General features: G+C 41.9%; 1 protein-coding gene and 1 pseudogene across 9 annotated transcripts in view; both read right to left on the reverse strand.

Annotated features, from left to right (window-relative positions):
• Positions 1-16,578, reverse strand: part of CADPS (calcium dependent secretion activator) — a 488,130-nt gene that overhangs the window by 198,407 nt on the left and 273,145 nt on the right. The window lies entirely within an intron of this gene.
• LOC105745097 (zinc finger MYND domain-containing protein 11-like) lies at positions 2,011-3,813 on the reverse strand (annotated as a pseudogene).

Raw genomic sequence — 16,578 nt, forward strand, 5'->3', positions numbered from 1 at the left:
CTATCAACTAAATATTACCTATTCTGGAATGATTTTACACGAAAAATATTTCCACAATGACTTGCTCTCATACGGGAGGATTTAAGTTTTAAAACTTGAAAAACAATCAAAGATTAACTTTTTAGCAGTAACATCTCCATAACTTGTTAAGCTACCTTTTTCTATTCATTTATTTTTGTGAATTTGAAATAAAGTTGTTAATTTTAAAAAAAAGGTTAACTTCTTGGTTGTGATGAATTCAATCAGTACCTCAATACCATGGCAACACTGATTAATTACACAGCAATGAGGAGGAAATGATAATTCCAAGTTACTGCTTAATTTAGGTACATTGTTGGAAATGGGGCTACTGTATAATTTTTACAAAATAATGTGCACCATTTGGCAGTAGCTCATCAATTATCTTGTGTCACCACCATCTGCAACAGTATTGGAATTGGATGGATGATTATTTCATAGAAGACTAGTTATATTTTTATCTCTAGAGTGACCCTGGCAATCTGAGAGGAAACTTCTAAAAAGCTTTTCTACTGATTCTTTCATTCCCAATGTGTGTAATTGCTTTAATAAGTATCAAAGATCTAAATAAATATTTACAAATTATTTCTCTAATTTTGAAAAATAACTAAAAGGTTAAGTGGGAATTTGACTTGGTCTATGATCAATCAGCCTTTGGAAAGAAAAAAAACAATGAGATTAAAAAAAAAAAAAGTAATCTAAGTTTTCCTGGCTGTATTTTATATATCTATATGTGAAAATCATTATTCAACTACCAATCTATTCCTTTTGGTAATGCTTCTTAATCCAGATATTCCACAAAATAAAGAGTTTTTAAAAATCATGGAATCTTTAGTACAAGAAAATTAACATGCATTATTCTTCATTCTGTGTACAGTGATGGAGTTAATTAATAGGCAATGGCCCATTACCACAAACATAATGGCTTCTGCGACACTTAAGTGCTTTCCTTCCTTTAGGTATTAATGTTCAGTGTATGAGGTGACACAAGGTAATAGGCAGTCGGATGATAATTGGGAAGGGAAGGGAAGCAGTAAAGAAATTTGTATGCCTTATCTGTAATTTCACCTATGGATAAGGGTAGTTTTTGTCTTTTTATGTTATTTTTGTTGTTTATTTAATTACAAGCACTTATGTTAGGGATAAAGATGAAATGTGGAAACTTTAAAATTTAAATATTCATTTTCTCTAAGATTCAGCTCAGTAAAAGATTCAGCTCTAGTTCCGTGCAATTTTAAACTGCAAGATTAAAGATAATAATTTGTTTTAAACTTATATATTGAAACAAAATAAAGAAAAACAACTGGGAAATATTTAAGAAATCTATGCAGGACTAGCACCTGCTCTGTCAACCCTTGTTCCCTCAATTCAGTCATATACCCACTGGCACAACCAATAGGTAATGCCTTTAAACAGTAAATTAAGCAGAACAAAACAAGCTCAACAAGGTAAGAAACAAATGTTCCATCAAGGTAGAATGTTTTATTTCTGGATCAGTTCTGCAGTTCTTACATTCAGATGTATTTTAAATATTTGTTATGCTCACTTGCATTTACCTGTTTTTTTTTTTAAGATCTGTTGTTTAAAGGTTTAAATCACTGTCAAACCTAAAAGTGTTTTAAAATTTGCTGAAAATGCAACAAGTTTTGAAAGTTTATTAAAAATAATTTCTTTCACTGATGTCACTTTTACATACTGTAAAATTCCAAAGGAGGATCAACAAGAGATTTAATCTACTGTGCAAAATTTCTCCATGCAAGGTGTTTAAAGGCTGGTGCAAAATGGGAAGCAAATTCTAAACAATTTTGGCTTCTTGGGTAAAAAAAACCCTGCTGTGTCTGAGAATAGCAATCATCAGTGTGATTTTCCAGGAAGAATGCAGCTTTCATCTTTTCCTGTGACAGGGCCATTTGTGTCCTGCTGACACCTGAGTGAGTAATGTGAGGTGTTCCTACAACAGTGGTACATGGTTTCCTCCTCACAGTCGTAGCACTACTGCTTCCTCTTGGTCTGAGAAGCTAGTTGCTTGTGCTGTGTTGCTAGCTTCTTAATTGTTCCTACAAATTCTTCTTTACACTTTTCCTTTGCTAGCTTGCATTTTCTGTCCATCGCCCTGCATATTAGCTACAGCTTTATTTATTTTTGTCTTCTTTCTTCTTCTGTTTCAGAATGCAGCTTTTCTAGAGCTTCGTGTGTACAGCTCATTCAGTCTCTTGCTTGTGAATGGACTTCATTCAATCTTTAAAGCCATTGTAAAACTTGGTGTAATTGTCACGGCACATGCTTTGACACACTCCAGCATCACTAGTCTGGGAGTTTCAGTGCAGCATTCTTGGAAAAGAGGCACTTAAATTCCTACTCTGAGTTGAAACTGAAATATTTTTCTACTGGCTGAGGCACTGTGGGAATTTCCTGGCTAGAACTTACTACTTCAGTTTCAGGCTCTGGTTCTTCTTTTTTGGAGTTCCACACTTTGATTATGTCAGCCTTTCTTTGCTCTTGGTTCCTGAGTGATCTTCTGCTGATCATTACTAGGAGAAGAGATACTGGATTCTGTTTCATCCTCACGTTGGTCTTCATTCTTAGACTCTGAAAATCTTCCTTTTTGAAGGAAATGCTGCTGCAGTTCCAGCTCATCACATGCCTTTTTTCCAATGCATACTGTGCTAAACATGTAACCGATGAACTTTGACTGTGATATCTCGTATGTTTTTCAGAAGGAACCCAGGTCCTCTGGTGGTGGTGACCAAAGAAACAAATGTCAACCTGATTATCCTTTTCTGCACGGCTTTGGCTCAAACTCCAAACCTTTCAATTTAACCCAAACTAACTCATGATTAGGTATATAAGGATAGCAGAACCAATTACCAAGATGAACATTTGACAAATAGAAGCAATTCTTGCAAAGCTGTATTTCTTCCTGCTCATGACTTGTCTTTACACCGCGTCCTCACTATGTCAGATTGCTTACTGTCTGCTCCATAGAAAATCAGTGTTGTGGAAAAGTAGTTGAGCATCAGCTTTGAACTCTTCATAACTCTGGTATTTCCCTTCATTCACTTTCTCTTGTATGGTGGGAACATCAACTGCTGAATGTAACAGCTGTACAAAGGATGCTCATTGACTTTCTCCTTTTTATTAAGATCTACGGCCTGCTCCTTCATGCGAGAGACAATGAATCTCCTGTTTGTTTGTATTTTTCTTCTTAATGCTCCTGCAAACTGGGTACTGGAAGTGACTACTGTCTCTAAACCTGAACTCATCAGACAAACACTTGGAATGATACACACGAAAACAGAGGTCAAATATCAATATCTCTTAAGGCAAATGGCAATTAAAAGAATACCAGTCATGATTTTCTGTTTCCCAGCCTTTGTTTGGGTTTGCTGTTCTGGAAAAAGGCTGCATACTTTAGGCAATCTCATCTCCTCGCAACCAATATCCTTCTTGTTCAGTACCAGCCTTTGAACCTTTGCAGCCCATCATTAGAGTTTCAACAATAAGACCATCTTTCACAGCTAAACTCAGTTGATGGGTGGTCTTTTTTAGATGCTTACTGTGGCCTTGAGACATATAAGGTTTCTTCCTGTGGCTACAGGAATCCAGGAGAACTCAAAAATTTCAATGCCGAACATGTCATAAGAGATTGGAAGTCACATTTTCTAACTGGGATATAACCTTTGTAATATTGTCAATGTTGGCAATTTGCTCCTGGTTCCGAATAATCTCAATAGCTGCCAAAAGACGCTATATAGCTTTTGTATCCACCTGTTGTCTTTTTGTTAAATGTGCCATGACCTGTTTACTTCTTTAGCTTTAAAGGAGCAATCATACAACTGAAAGCTGGTTTCTCGTCTGAAACAACAGTAGTCAGAAGATAACGAAATGGCATCCTCAAAATCTGCCTCTCCTTGCTGGTGCATGGTGGTGGCATGGCAGATGGGTCAGGAGCTTCCAGCAGGGTGCACGGCATGGGAGCTCCTGCTCCTTGATTTTGAGATCACTCACATGACTTACTTTGGCTGATTGGGTGTTAGCAGATGTTACCCAAGCAGAGGCTTGAACTGTTCTTGAGTGATTGGGTTTGCTCTCTTGTGCCTCTGTCATTGCAATGAGTGAGTTTCCTCCAGGCAGCTGCTGCCCCATCAGCCTGGATCCCAGAATGAACTATGAGGAGCACACCTGAGTTCAGCCTCAGAGCAAAGCCAAGGTCAGCCAGACCCATAGCTTAAAGCAAAGCCACCAGCTGAACTAGGCATGAACCAGCCAACCCCCAACTAATATGCAGGTCAGTGAATGAAAAGAAATGACAATTGTTTTAAGTCATTTGTTTTTGGGGTGGTTTGTTACATAGCAATAGCTGGTGGATACTCAGGTAGTACTTAATCCCATCATCTTTTTTTCCCACCCTGTGCCTTGTAGAGCTATCTGGAGTTCTCAGAATATCACATTTTATAGAGCCCAGTGAAATCTTACAGTCCTTTTATGCTATATAAAATCACTCAGTAAGCACCTGCCAAATAACCTTGCTGGCTTGAAAAAAAAGTTCACAGCCCGTATCTATTCAGAGAATAACTTCCCGGTTTACCAATGTCAAGTGAGGCAGGGTCAGCCCACACTGTGAGAAATGGACTGAGGCCTGGTTGTACTGGTTAAAGCTGCCACAAGCACCATCTAGGTTCCCTAGTGAGCTAGACTGCCAACACCTCCCAGTGCTAAGGCAGGCGACCAGTGTCTCTTAAGCCACCAGTGGTCAGGCACTCCCAGGGGAAGCCCCAACCATATAAAAGGAGCTCTGGGCCTAGCCTCCCATGCGGAAAGACATGCTGGCAAAGCCAACCCCAGCAGCACTTGACTGCCTCCATCACTTGTGGCTCTGTCCGAGTGGGCACTCAAGCTGTGGTGAGCAAGCAGAGACAGCCCTGGGGGTACAGGGATGGCTATTCAGGGCTTTGGCTGCCCTCCAAGCAGCCAGTCCCATCCTGCGAGACTTCCTGGCTGCCTTTGACAGGGAGGATTATGGGAGCTGTGGCCGGTTTCCATCAGGGAGGGGGTTGATTGCTTCCATGGGCTGCGTTCCCATCACCCCTCAGAACACTGCTCTGAGCCTTGCTTGCCTCTTTCCCCAGCGAGTGGCTGGTGGGTTTGTCCTTTCTTCTCCATTCAATGCTTATAAGAAGCCAGCGGGAGTTGTCATGAATGCCAGGAGACTCAAAGGGAACAGCTGAGTGGGCCAGGGGTCCAAACACCCTTTGGTAAGAACTGAGGTGTTATCCTGAGGCATTGGGGAAATTGCTCCGGGGGCCAAATGCATGGTATAGGCCCAGCTGGAGGCAGAGAAGTGTTCTCAAAAAGCAATGCATTCAATTGGAGAGAAATACCCACACCACTCAACCAGACCTTGGAATACTGATACCTACTCATTGGAGTGAAAACACCGCCTATTTTCCCAGACAGATCTCTCCTTGCTCTGATCACTGGGGTCATTTTAAGTTCTCCACTGGACCTCGCTATTCTTACTTTGGAAACCCCACCCATATAATATTAAAAATACACTAAAGGGTACCATAGACCATGTTTCTACAAATGTATAAAAAGCTGTATAAAAGTTGAACTGAGTTGCCATTGACTAGTTGACTTAAGGTTAAACTGATTTTGCAGTTACATTCATATATTGCAGAGGTCAAACGCGTAAGGTTTAAACAGTTTAAACAGTTCCCCAAGCTCTTGAAAACATATGGGCCCCAGGCACTGCACCTGTTAGAATCCAGTGGTTAAGATAACCCTGCTGATCAGACTGTCTTTTAAGCCCAGACATAATTAAAACTTTATAACTGGCACTCGATTTCCAATTTCAAATAATCCACCTGAAGGCTCACCAACTGACCAGGATCAATAATCATTTCCTTCAATGCAGACTGCACACCCCCTCCCATCAAGAATCAGTCCCATGCCCTTTGCCTCGGGAAAGTAAGCCGGCACAGCTATGTCTGCCATGCACTTCCTCCTGAAGGGCACGTGTACCCTCGGTGGTCTCAGTGCCAGGGGGAGACATAAGCTTAAGGGAGGGCAGGCTCATGCCTGAAGTGCCTAGGTCGATGGCAAGGACCAGTCAGTTATCTCTGGACTCAGCTTCCTCACCTGCTCAATGGATTGGCAATACCCCCTCCTTAAGCCCCCATGGCAGATAAGAGTTGTAAAAACCTTTTGGTGCTACCAAGACTTAGTATGTGGAAACGTTAGTTATTCTCTATTTTTCGCAGTGGCGCCTGTTCTGACATTCAGTCTGCCTGCTTCCTTTCTCCCATCCCCTACTCCCCATTTCCTTCTTTAGAGATGGGTGCAAGGAATATGCAATTAAATCCATTCTGAGCACTTCAGCTTCTGGGTACCCCTCCATTCGCTCTACTCCTACTTGCCAGGTGCTGAGTTTTGTTTTGTAAGGTTTGCACTACATGGAGGCTCAATGCCATGGAAAACAAAGTAACAGAAGGAGAGGCCAGGTGCAGCCTGCAGGGGAATCTAAAGATGCTATGGCTAGAAATGTGGGCTCTGTAGTCAGATGCCTGGCTTGGTCATTAACTCCAAGTCTTAGCAGCTGTGTGATTGTGGGCAAGAAATATAACATCTCTGAGCCTCAGTTTCCTCATCTGTAGACTGGAGATAAGCAAAACACTTGCCTCCTGGGGTTGCTGTAAAGATTAAATAAGTTAATTCATGCAAAGCACTTAGCAAAATAATAATATAAGGCTTGACTGAGTAAACGTTAGCTGCTGTTATTAGCACGACCTGGAGGTGACAGGTTTGAAAGGCCCTTTTAGAGTTCCAAGTGGCTGAGTTTAGAGACTTTTTTGAAGAAGATCATAACTAAACTTATAGAATCCTTTCCTCGGGATAGTTGGATTTTTCGGGACCAGCCACTAGCTACTTGCCCTTGGATTCTATGCACTTTGACACTGGTGTGAAGTCTTTATCAAGAGAACTACTTAGCGCCATTCGAATAGCAAGCAGAGCCTGCGTATCCTCTCTGGTTTCCTCCTACCCACCCGCCATGCCCCATCAGTCCTCTTTGCTGCTTCTCCTCACCTCCTCTCTAAACTAAGCACAGCCAGACCTCAGTCCTCAGGCTTCTTCTTTTCTCTGTATAGACCAGTGGTTATCAGTGGGGGGTGATTTTAACCCCGCCCTCCCCAGGTGACACTGGCAGTATCTGGAGATATTTTTATTGCTACAACTTGGGGGAGGGAGGGGTGAGTGCTCCTGGCATCTAGTGGGTAGAAGTATGTGAGGCTGATCAACATCCTTCAGTACACAGACTAGACCCCCAAAACAAAGAATTATCCAGCCCCAAATGTTAGCAGTGATGAGGTTGAGAAAGCCTGGCTTACACCGACGACCTAATGATGTCTAGTAGGCAATTCACACTTAAGATGCCCAGAACTCAACTTCTGATCTTTCATAGCCAAACCCAAATTGGCTCCTCCCAAAGTCTTCCTCAGGTTGGCAAATGGCAACTCCATCCTCCCAGTTGCTCAGGCCAAAGCTTAGAGTCATCTGTGACTTCTCTTTGTCATGTTCTCCACTTAATCCTTCAGCAAATCGTCTCTTTCCGATTCAATGCCACAGCCTTCTAATGTGTTTTTCTCCATTTCCCTGTCCTTCCTCTACTCACCCCACCCTCCAAAGCCAAAGTGAGCTTTTTAAAGATTACCTACATTTAAAATGCAAACCAGCTCAGATCACCCTGTGCTCAAACCCTTCAATGCTTCCCCATTTACCAAAAAAAAAAAAAAAAAAGTCCATTCTCATTCTTGTCCATTCAGCTTCAGACCACTCTTTGCTGTTTCTCAAAAATGCCACCCACACTTGTACTTGAGAGCCCAATGCCCGGAAGACTTCTGCTCCAGCTCTCTGCATGACACATCCTCTCAGCTTCTTCCACTCTGCCCCAAGGTCACTTTACCAGCTAAGCCTTCCCACGAGTGCCCTGCAGAAAATATTAATAGTATCCCTAGCATGCCTTTTCCTCCTTCCCTGCTCTATTTTTCTCCTTAGTACTTATTGCCATTCAACCTATATTATGATTTTGTTATTGTTTTTTTTTAAAGATTTATTTATTTATTTCTCTCCCCTTCTCCCCCTCTCCCAAGTTGTCTGCTCTCTGTGTCCATTTGCTGCGTGTCCTTCTGTGACTGCTTCTATCCTTATCAGCAGCACGGGGAATCTGTGTTTCTTTTCGTTGCATCACCTTGTTGTGTCAGCTCTCCGTGTGTGTGGCACCATTCTTGGGCAGGCTGCACTTTCTTTTGCGCTGGGCGGCTCTCCTTATGGGGCACACTCCTTGCGCGTGGGGCTCCCCTACGTGGGGGCACTCTTGCGTGGCATGGCACTCCTTGCGCGCATCAGCACTGCGCGTGGGCCAGCTCCACACGGGTCAAGGAGGCCCGGGGTTTGAACTGTGGACCTCCCATGTGGTAGGCGGATGCCCTATCCATTAGGCCAAGTCTGCTTCCCTGTTATTGTTTGTTTATTGCTTGTCTCCCCTAACCATGAGAACCTAGGTCTGTAGAGAATATGGTTTTTTTTTCCTGTTCAGTTCTCTACCATATCTGAGTCTAGACCAATGCCTGACATATTTCAGAGACTTAACAAGTCTGTTGAATGAGTAATCAACTTTGTCTTTTTTTAAAAGATTTATTTTATTTATTCCCTCCCCCCAGTTCCCCATTGTCTGTTCTCTGTGTCCATTCGCTGTGTCTTCTTCTGGGTCTGCTTGCGTTCTTGTCAGCAGCACTGGGTATCTGTGTCTCTTTTTGTTGTGTCATCTTGCTGCGTTAGCTCTCGGTATGTGCAGCACCACACCTAGGTAGGTTGCATATTTTTCGCGTGGGGCAGCTGGGCATCGAACCCTGGACTCCTATATTGTAGATGGGAGCCCAACTGGTTGAGCCATATCCATTTCCCAGTAATCAACTTTGAAAGAGGGATATTTAAGAGTTCTGATGTGAGAATAATTTTCATTCATTAAAAATAGAATATTGTGAGGGAGTGGGTGAAGCTCAGTGATTGAGCACCTGCTTCCCATATACCAGGTCCCAGGGTCAATCCCCAGTACTGCCTCAAAAAAAAAAAAAAGGATATTGGAATATGCAATGTTAGCTGGGAAACCCTTTGTTGCCATTTATATAATGTATAACCATGACAAACTACTCAAATTCTCTGATCTCAGTTTCCTTATCTGAAAAAGAGATAATGAGAGTTTCCATTTTTAAGCTGTTATAAGGTTTAAATGAAATAACACACATAAAGCTTTTAGCACAGTACCTGCTACATACTAAGTAATGAATAAAAGGTAGCTGGTGGGAAGTGGATGTGGTTCAACTGATAGAGCATCCATCTACCATATGGAGGGTCCAGGGTTCAATCCTCAGGGCCTCCTGACCCATGTGGTAAGCTGGCCCACATGCAGTGTTGCTGTGCATAAGGAGTGCCGTGCCACACAGGGGCACCCCCATGTAGGGGTGCCCCATGCACAAGGAGTGCGCCCCATAAGGAGAGCCGCCCTGCATGAAAAAAGTATAGCCCATCCAGGAGTGGCACTGCACACACAGAGAGCTGACGCAGCAAGATGATGCAACAAAAAAGAGATGCAGTTTCCCAGTGCTGCCAGATAATGCAAGCGGATGCAGAAGAACACACAGTGAATGGACACAGAGCAGACAATGGTGGGGAAGGGAAGAGAAATAAATAAAATAAATCTTAAAAAAAAAAAGGGTGGCTGGGATTTTCTCTAGGCTGCACAGGAGCCCATTAAGAATGTCTTATCCAGTTGCCCAATTACAAAGGACTCTCCCAGATTGTTCCACCTGCCTCTTTTTATCCATCCCCTGCTGAAATTCTGGGCTAGATCTAGAATCCTTCAGGCTTCCCAGCCTTCTGAGCCCCATATTTTCATTCAAATCAATTAGATAAGGGACCTAATTGCTGAAGTGAACGGATGTGACTATAATGGAGATGAGTTATGGGGTGCCAGACAATGAATTCCCTGCAGGACTGGTGAGGAGCACAGGCCAAGGAACTGGAGCAGGAATACAAAATTGGGGAGCACAGGAGCTGGGTTGGAATGCTGCCCTTGTCTCTGAATTTTCCAGTGGATGAAGGCAGCTTTGAAGATTCAGCTTCAACAGTCCTCATTTGTTGCTGTTACATGGCTGTTTTTCCTTGGCTCATTTGTTCACAAATTCATCCACCTGCCCAATCTTTGTCCACCCCATTATGTGCCAGGCTCTGTTCTGGGCTCTGGGTGAATAAGACAGAAGGGTACCTGCACTCATGAAGTTCGTATTGTTTGGACAAGACAGACAATGGCCAAGTAAATAAGATGATTTCTGAGAGTGCTAGGAGCCATGAAGACTGCAAACCAGGGCCATGAGACATGGGGCTAGGTGGGGCCACATTAGATGGGGTGGGTGGAGGGGGCTTTCTTTGAGGACATAGTGGTTGAACTGAGACCAGAAGGGGAAGGGGGTGCCATCAAGCTGCCCACCTCCTCCTCTACGCCCTCCTTTAGGAAGTGAAGGGGACAGTGGGATAGGAAATCACTTGGTTTTAAGCTTATTAGAAAGGAGGGACCATTGCATTTGTTCTTCTTTCAACTAAACTCTTGGTCTCCACTTTCTCTCTCCCTGGCCTCCAGAGCTCCTTGGTGAAAGTACTTGGGCATGGGCAGCTTTGGCAAGGGTGGCCTTGTCAAGACTGTGCTGTGCAAACCACTAATGTCTAAGCAGTTGGCAGCTATTTTGGGAAAGAAGGGCCTTCTGATAAAATATTAAGCAAATGCTGGCTTAAACAAAGACTGTTTCCTTTCTGCAGGATTTCTTAGAGCTTCGATTACACTGCAGTGCATTCTGAATCTTCAAGAGAGGCCATAGCATATAAAATTTCTCAAATTTATGTGAGCATAGAGTTCTTTTTGTGCAGAGAATCATGAATGGCTTGGGCTTGGTGGAGGATACTCTGGTGAACTCTGAATGGCATTGGAACCAATGCACTACAGAAATTCTCATAAGCTAATCATTTGGTTCTGGACAACGAAGGTCATCTCTTAGAAATGTTGGGTCCAGGGTGTCCTCATCCAGACTAAATGATGATGTCCTGGTGAGATCAGGTTAAACTGATTGCTGCCATGTAGGAGAAAATAGAACACTTGAGAGGCTTGGTTGGAAAGGAGTCCATTCAGTTTGCTCTGGGTGAGGATAGTGGTGGGATAGGATCTGGGGGATGGGCAGAAAGACAGAGGTTAGAGGAGATGACTTTTTGGTTTTCTCCTCACTTCCCTCTGCTCTCCCTAAGTTACTGCCAGTCACCATGATCAGGAACGAGTGCCCTCTTTTCCCCAACTCCTGCCTGCCACAGGAGCAGGACTTGGGGGAAATCTCAAATTGTTATATTTGAGGTTGAGTAACATAATCGTTTCAATTACTATTCTTGCCACCACAGTCATCAATTCACCCCAACAGCTCCCATTTATTGAGTGCTTACTACGAGCCAAGTGCTTTAGTTAATCTTCACAGTGATGCTTTGGGAGGGGGGGTTCTGGTTGTTAGTTCCATTTTACAGAAGAGGAAATTGAGGCGTAGAAATATTAGGTAATTTGACAAACATCTCATACTTATTAAGTGATAGATAAGGCCGCCTCTGCCTGATGTCTGAGTTCCTTTCTTAACCACTTTACAGCAGTAAAGTGATGAACTGACTGCAGGATCCCAGGGTGCGGTCAGTAGACCTGAGAAGGCCTGAAGCATGTGGCAGCTGGCCAGGGTCAATGAGACAAACTGAGCTGAACTGTGTGAGCATCTGGGCCTCACTTCCACTTCTCCAAAGAGTCACTTTATTGTGACTGTGATACAATTTTGGGAGAGTGCCAAGTAGCCAATGGATGTGAGGCCAACCCCATACAGAACATGAAAGACTGGGGTGGGGGGGGGAGAGGAGAAGGGAGTAGAGGGGAAGAAAGGGGAGGAGAGGGGAGGGGAGGGGAGAAGAAGAGAGAGAGAACAAGAAAGTGAAAAAAAAAGACATCTGTCTTTAAGTAAAACATTGTGATAAATTTAATGAAAATAAAATTGTGTGATGATTAGGTGCTTTAAGCCCTCTTCTCCCAACTTTCATATATATGTATAAAAGGCAATTCTGTAATCTTCTAAGTATTCTCACATAGCTTCACTTCTCTTCTCATGATGAAGAACAGTAAAATCAATACTGCACTGCTTTTCAATTAAACCCCAGTCTACATTCCCCCAAAGAAGTCCATGTTCTTTTTCCTCTGCTACAGATGCCCTCCCTCCCTCCCACTTGACTGTCAGTGGCTGAGGCTCTGTCAGTTCATTAAGAACATAATAAGATCAGGTTTATTCCCTCCATCAATCATCCAAGAAAATTCATAGAATTTTGGTCATTAATTTCATCACTCTAAGAGAGGAGTGATATTTTCATTACCTGCTATGATTGCTTGCAAGTTTTTATGAATTATTTGTACCATTAAAATTCCACTTGTGCCTGAATTTTCAACATGAAAATTCAGAGCTGTTTAGATCAGACAGACATGGCTTTTCTCTCCTTCTGTCTTGTGTCAGGCATAAACATTGGTGATGTTTGAATTGCTGAAACTCTCTTCTCCTGCATAGAGGGTGGTAAAAACAAAGCTATATTCTGAGGAGAATGAAAGAAAATGCCAAAAGTATTAGATAAGTGATAAAAATGAGCATCTGATATATAGTTCTGTCCTTTTTAAAGCAGTGATGCTAAGGGAGAGTAGGAATATGTGATTTACTTACCCACCTTTATCAATAAGGAGTTTAGATTGAAATTTGATGTTTTTTTATGAGGACCTTGGTTTGATCAATGCTGTTATCTGTGATAATGAGTCAGGTTACAGCACTTCTTGTCTATAATTCCACCTTTTGTATACTGTCAACAACAATAACATTATTAAATGTTGTGTCCTAGACAAGGTGTGTAGCACTGTGCATATATTTTCTTATATTCTTGCAACAACTCTATAAGTAGGTTTTATTACTTCTTTTTTACAGATGAAAAAAACAGAAGCTCAAAGAAGTTTGAGGAATTTGCTCAAGATATTACTGAGTATTTATCTTGTTCCAAGCACAGTTCTAGGTACTTCGTGTAAACTCATTTAATTCTCACAATAACTCTATGAGCTTGGGGTCATTATTATCATTTTCATTTCATATTTGAGGCAACCAAGGCATAGAGAGGTGAAGTCACTTGCCTATCTTCACACACATAGCAGCAGGCTGAGTTGGGATTTAAATCCAGGTAGTCTTATTCTAGACTCTGCACTCTCACCCACTCCACATACTGTGCCTCAAATCACAGGTTACTCAGTGATGGACCTGAGGTTCAAACCAAGTTCTTCACCATGAGTTATACTATTCTTTCCTATCTACTTTTGTGCCATTGTGTCATTGCTTATCCTAGCAGAATGATCACCTGAGAAAACATCCCTTCTAACTCTCCTGGAGGGATGTCTTGGATAAAAGATGGACTTGGGGTTTAAATGAGAAAGGATTATAGAAACAAGGAGGGAGAGGGACATAGGGTGGAAAGAAATTGCTTGGGATCCATGACTCCTTTTTTACTTTCCATTTACCCTTTTTGAATGGGAATGTCTATAACTCTTACTACAACTTTCGCACCCTTGAATTTTGGAAGCAGATAACTTGTTTCTTGAGTTTCACATATGGAGAGGAATTATGCCTGAGCATGGAACACACTTAAATCTTACTCATTCCTAATGTAAGTTATTTGTGTGATAAGATTTGTGACTTTTGATCTGGTAAGATTTTGGACTAGTTGATGCTATAATGAGTTAAGACTTTGGAGGATGATGAGATGGGGTGAATGCATTTTTTGTATATGACAGACATGAAACTTTGGGGCCAGTGGGTGGACTGTAGTAGGGAGAATAATGACCCCAAAGATGTCTATGTCCTAATCCCCAGAATCTATGAATATGTTACCTTGTGTGGCAACAGAGACCATGCAGCTGTGATTAAGTTAAGGGTCTTGAGATTGAGGGATTATCCTGGATTATTCAGGTGGTGGGCCCAGTGTAATCACAAGCATCCTTATAAGTGAAAGAAGGAGGCATGAGAGTCAGCCAGAGAGAGAGATGTGATGATGGAAGCAAAGGTAAGAGCAATATGATTGCTGGCTTTGAAGGTGGAGGAAGGGGACACAGGCCAAGGAAAACAGCTGGCCTCTAGAATCTGGAAAGGGCAAGGAAATGGATTCTCCCCTAGAGCCTTCAGAAGGAACGCAGCACTACCAACAATTAACTTAGCCCAGTGAGTATCATTTTAGACTTCTGACCTTCAGAACAGGACATAATAAATTTGTGTTATTTTCAGCCACTAAGTTTATGGTAATTTGTTATGGCAGCCATAGGAAACTAATAAAGACAACTAATCTATGATGCTAACACAAACCTCCTTAGCCAATTTAAAGAGAAGAAGGAGGGAAGTGGATGTGGCTCAAGTGATGGGACTTCCATCTACCATATGGGAGGACCTGGGTTCAGTCCCTGGGGCCTCCTGGTGAATAGAAGGAAGAGAAGGCGTGCCTGCATGGCGAGCCAGTGCCTGCGTGAGTGCCCGTGTGGTGAGCACAAGTGCCCAGATGATGATCCTGTGCCCATGCAGATAAGTTATGCAGCAAGATGGTGACTTGTCAAAAGAGGAACAAAGGGGGAGTCCAGGTAAAGTGCAGCAGAAACCAGGAACTGAGGTGGTTCAATTGACAGGGAACCTCTCTCCACATTAGGGGTCTCTGGGATTAAATCCCAGTGAATCCTGGAAGAGAGAGAATGGGGAGAAAGGACAACACAGACAGCAAGGGCAGCAGGGAGGGAGAAGGGAAGGGTGGAAAATAAATAAATGAAATAAATCTTAAAAAAAAACAGAAATGAAGGAAAATATGACTAAAGAGATAAAGCCTGTTAGATGACACTGTGTGAGCATAAAGAACAATGTGAAAGCTTGATAAAAATCAAAAGAGCTTATGGGAATGAAAGACACATGGGTGAAATTAAAAATACATTAGAGGCATATATAGCAGATTTGAAATGGCAGAAGAATAAATAAGTGAAATCAAGTACAGAATATTTGAACTTGCAAACATATATCAGAAAAAAAAAGAATGGAAAATATTGAACAGGGTCTCAGGGAATTGAATAACACGAAATGCACAAACATATACATTATAGGTATCCCAGAAGGAGATGAGAACAGAAATGGGGTAGAGAAAATATTTGAGGAAAGTTCAATAATTTTATGACATTTATGAAAGACATGAATATCAATATGCAAGAAGGACAGCATACCCCAAACAGAATAAATCTGAATAGACATACTGTACTACTACATCTACTATTCAAAATGGCAAAGACCAAAGATAAAGAGAAGATTCTGAGAGCAGCATGAGAAAAGCAATGCATCATTTTCAAGGGAGGCTCAATAAGGCTAAGTCCCCATTTCTCATCAGAAACCATGGAGGTGAGAAGGCAGTGATACAATATATTTAAGGTACTAAAAGAGAAAATCTGCCAGCCAAGAATTCTTTACCTGGCAAAACTATCCTTCAGAAATGAATGTGAGTTTAAAGTCTTCACAGACAAATAAAAACTGATAGTTTATTAACAAGGGACTGGGTCTTCAAGAGATAATGAAATGTGTATTACAGTCTGAAGGGAAAAGACAAGGGTGAGAGACCTGGAGAAGAGTGTAAAAAAGAAGAATATAAATAAGGGAAATGGAGAAGGTTAAAGGACAGACAATAGTAAGACATGACCCCAAAACATCAGGGTATACATTCTTGTCAAGGACTCATGGATCTTCCTCCAGGATAGACCATATGTTGGGATATAAGCCAGACCTCAGTAAATTTAAAAGTACTGAAATTACATAAAAACATGTTCTCTGATCATAATGGGATAAAGTTTGAACAGGCAAAAGATTTGAATAGACATTTTTCTGAAGAGGAAATACAATTGGCCAAAAGGCACATGAAAAGATGCTCAGCATCACTAAAAATTAGGGAAATGCAAATCAAAACTACGAGACATCACCTCAAACCATACAGAATGGCCATTATTTAAAAAAAACCCACACAACAACAAGCAGAAAACTACAAGTGCTGGAGAGAATGCGGAGAAATAGGAACTCTCCTTCACTGTTGGTGGGATGTAAAATGGTACACCCTTTGGGAAGACTATTTGGCAGTCCCTCAGGAAGCTAAATATAGAACTGTCATATGATTTGGCAATCCCACTACTAGGAATGTATTCAGAAGAACTGCAAGCAAGGACATGAACAGATATTTTCCCACTGATGTTCATCACAGCATTATTCACCATTGTTAAAAGATGGAAACAACCTAGGTGTCTGTCAATGGATGAATGGATAAACAAAATATAGTACATATAAAGGGGGAATACTACTCAGCTGTGAGAAGAAATCAATGGGGGAAGCACATGATAAC

Source organism: Dasypus novemcinctus, chromosome 26 (genome assembly GCF_030445035.2).
Source record: "Dasypus novemcinctus isolate mDasNov1 chromosome 26, mDasNov1.1.hap2, whole genome shotgun sequence".
Classification (NCBI taxonomy): domain Eukaryota; kingdom Metazoa; phylum Chordata; class Mammalia; order Cingulata; family Dasypodidae; genus Dasypus; species Dasypus novemcinctus.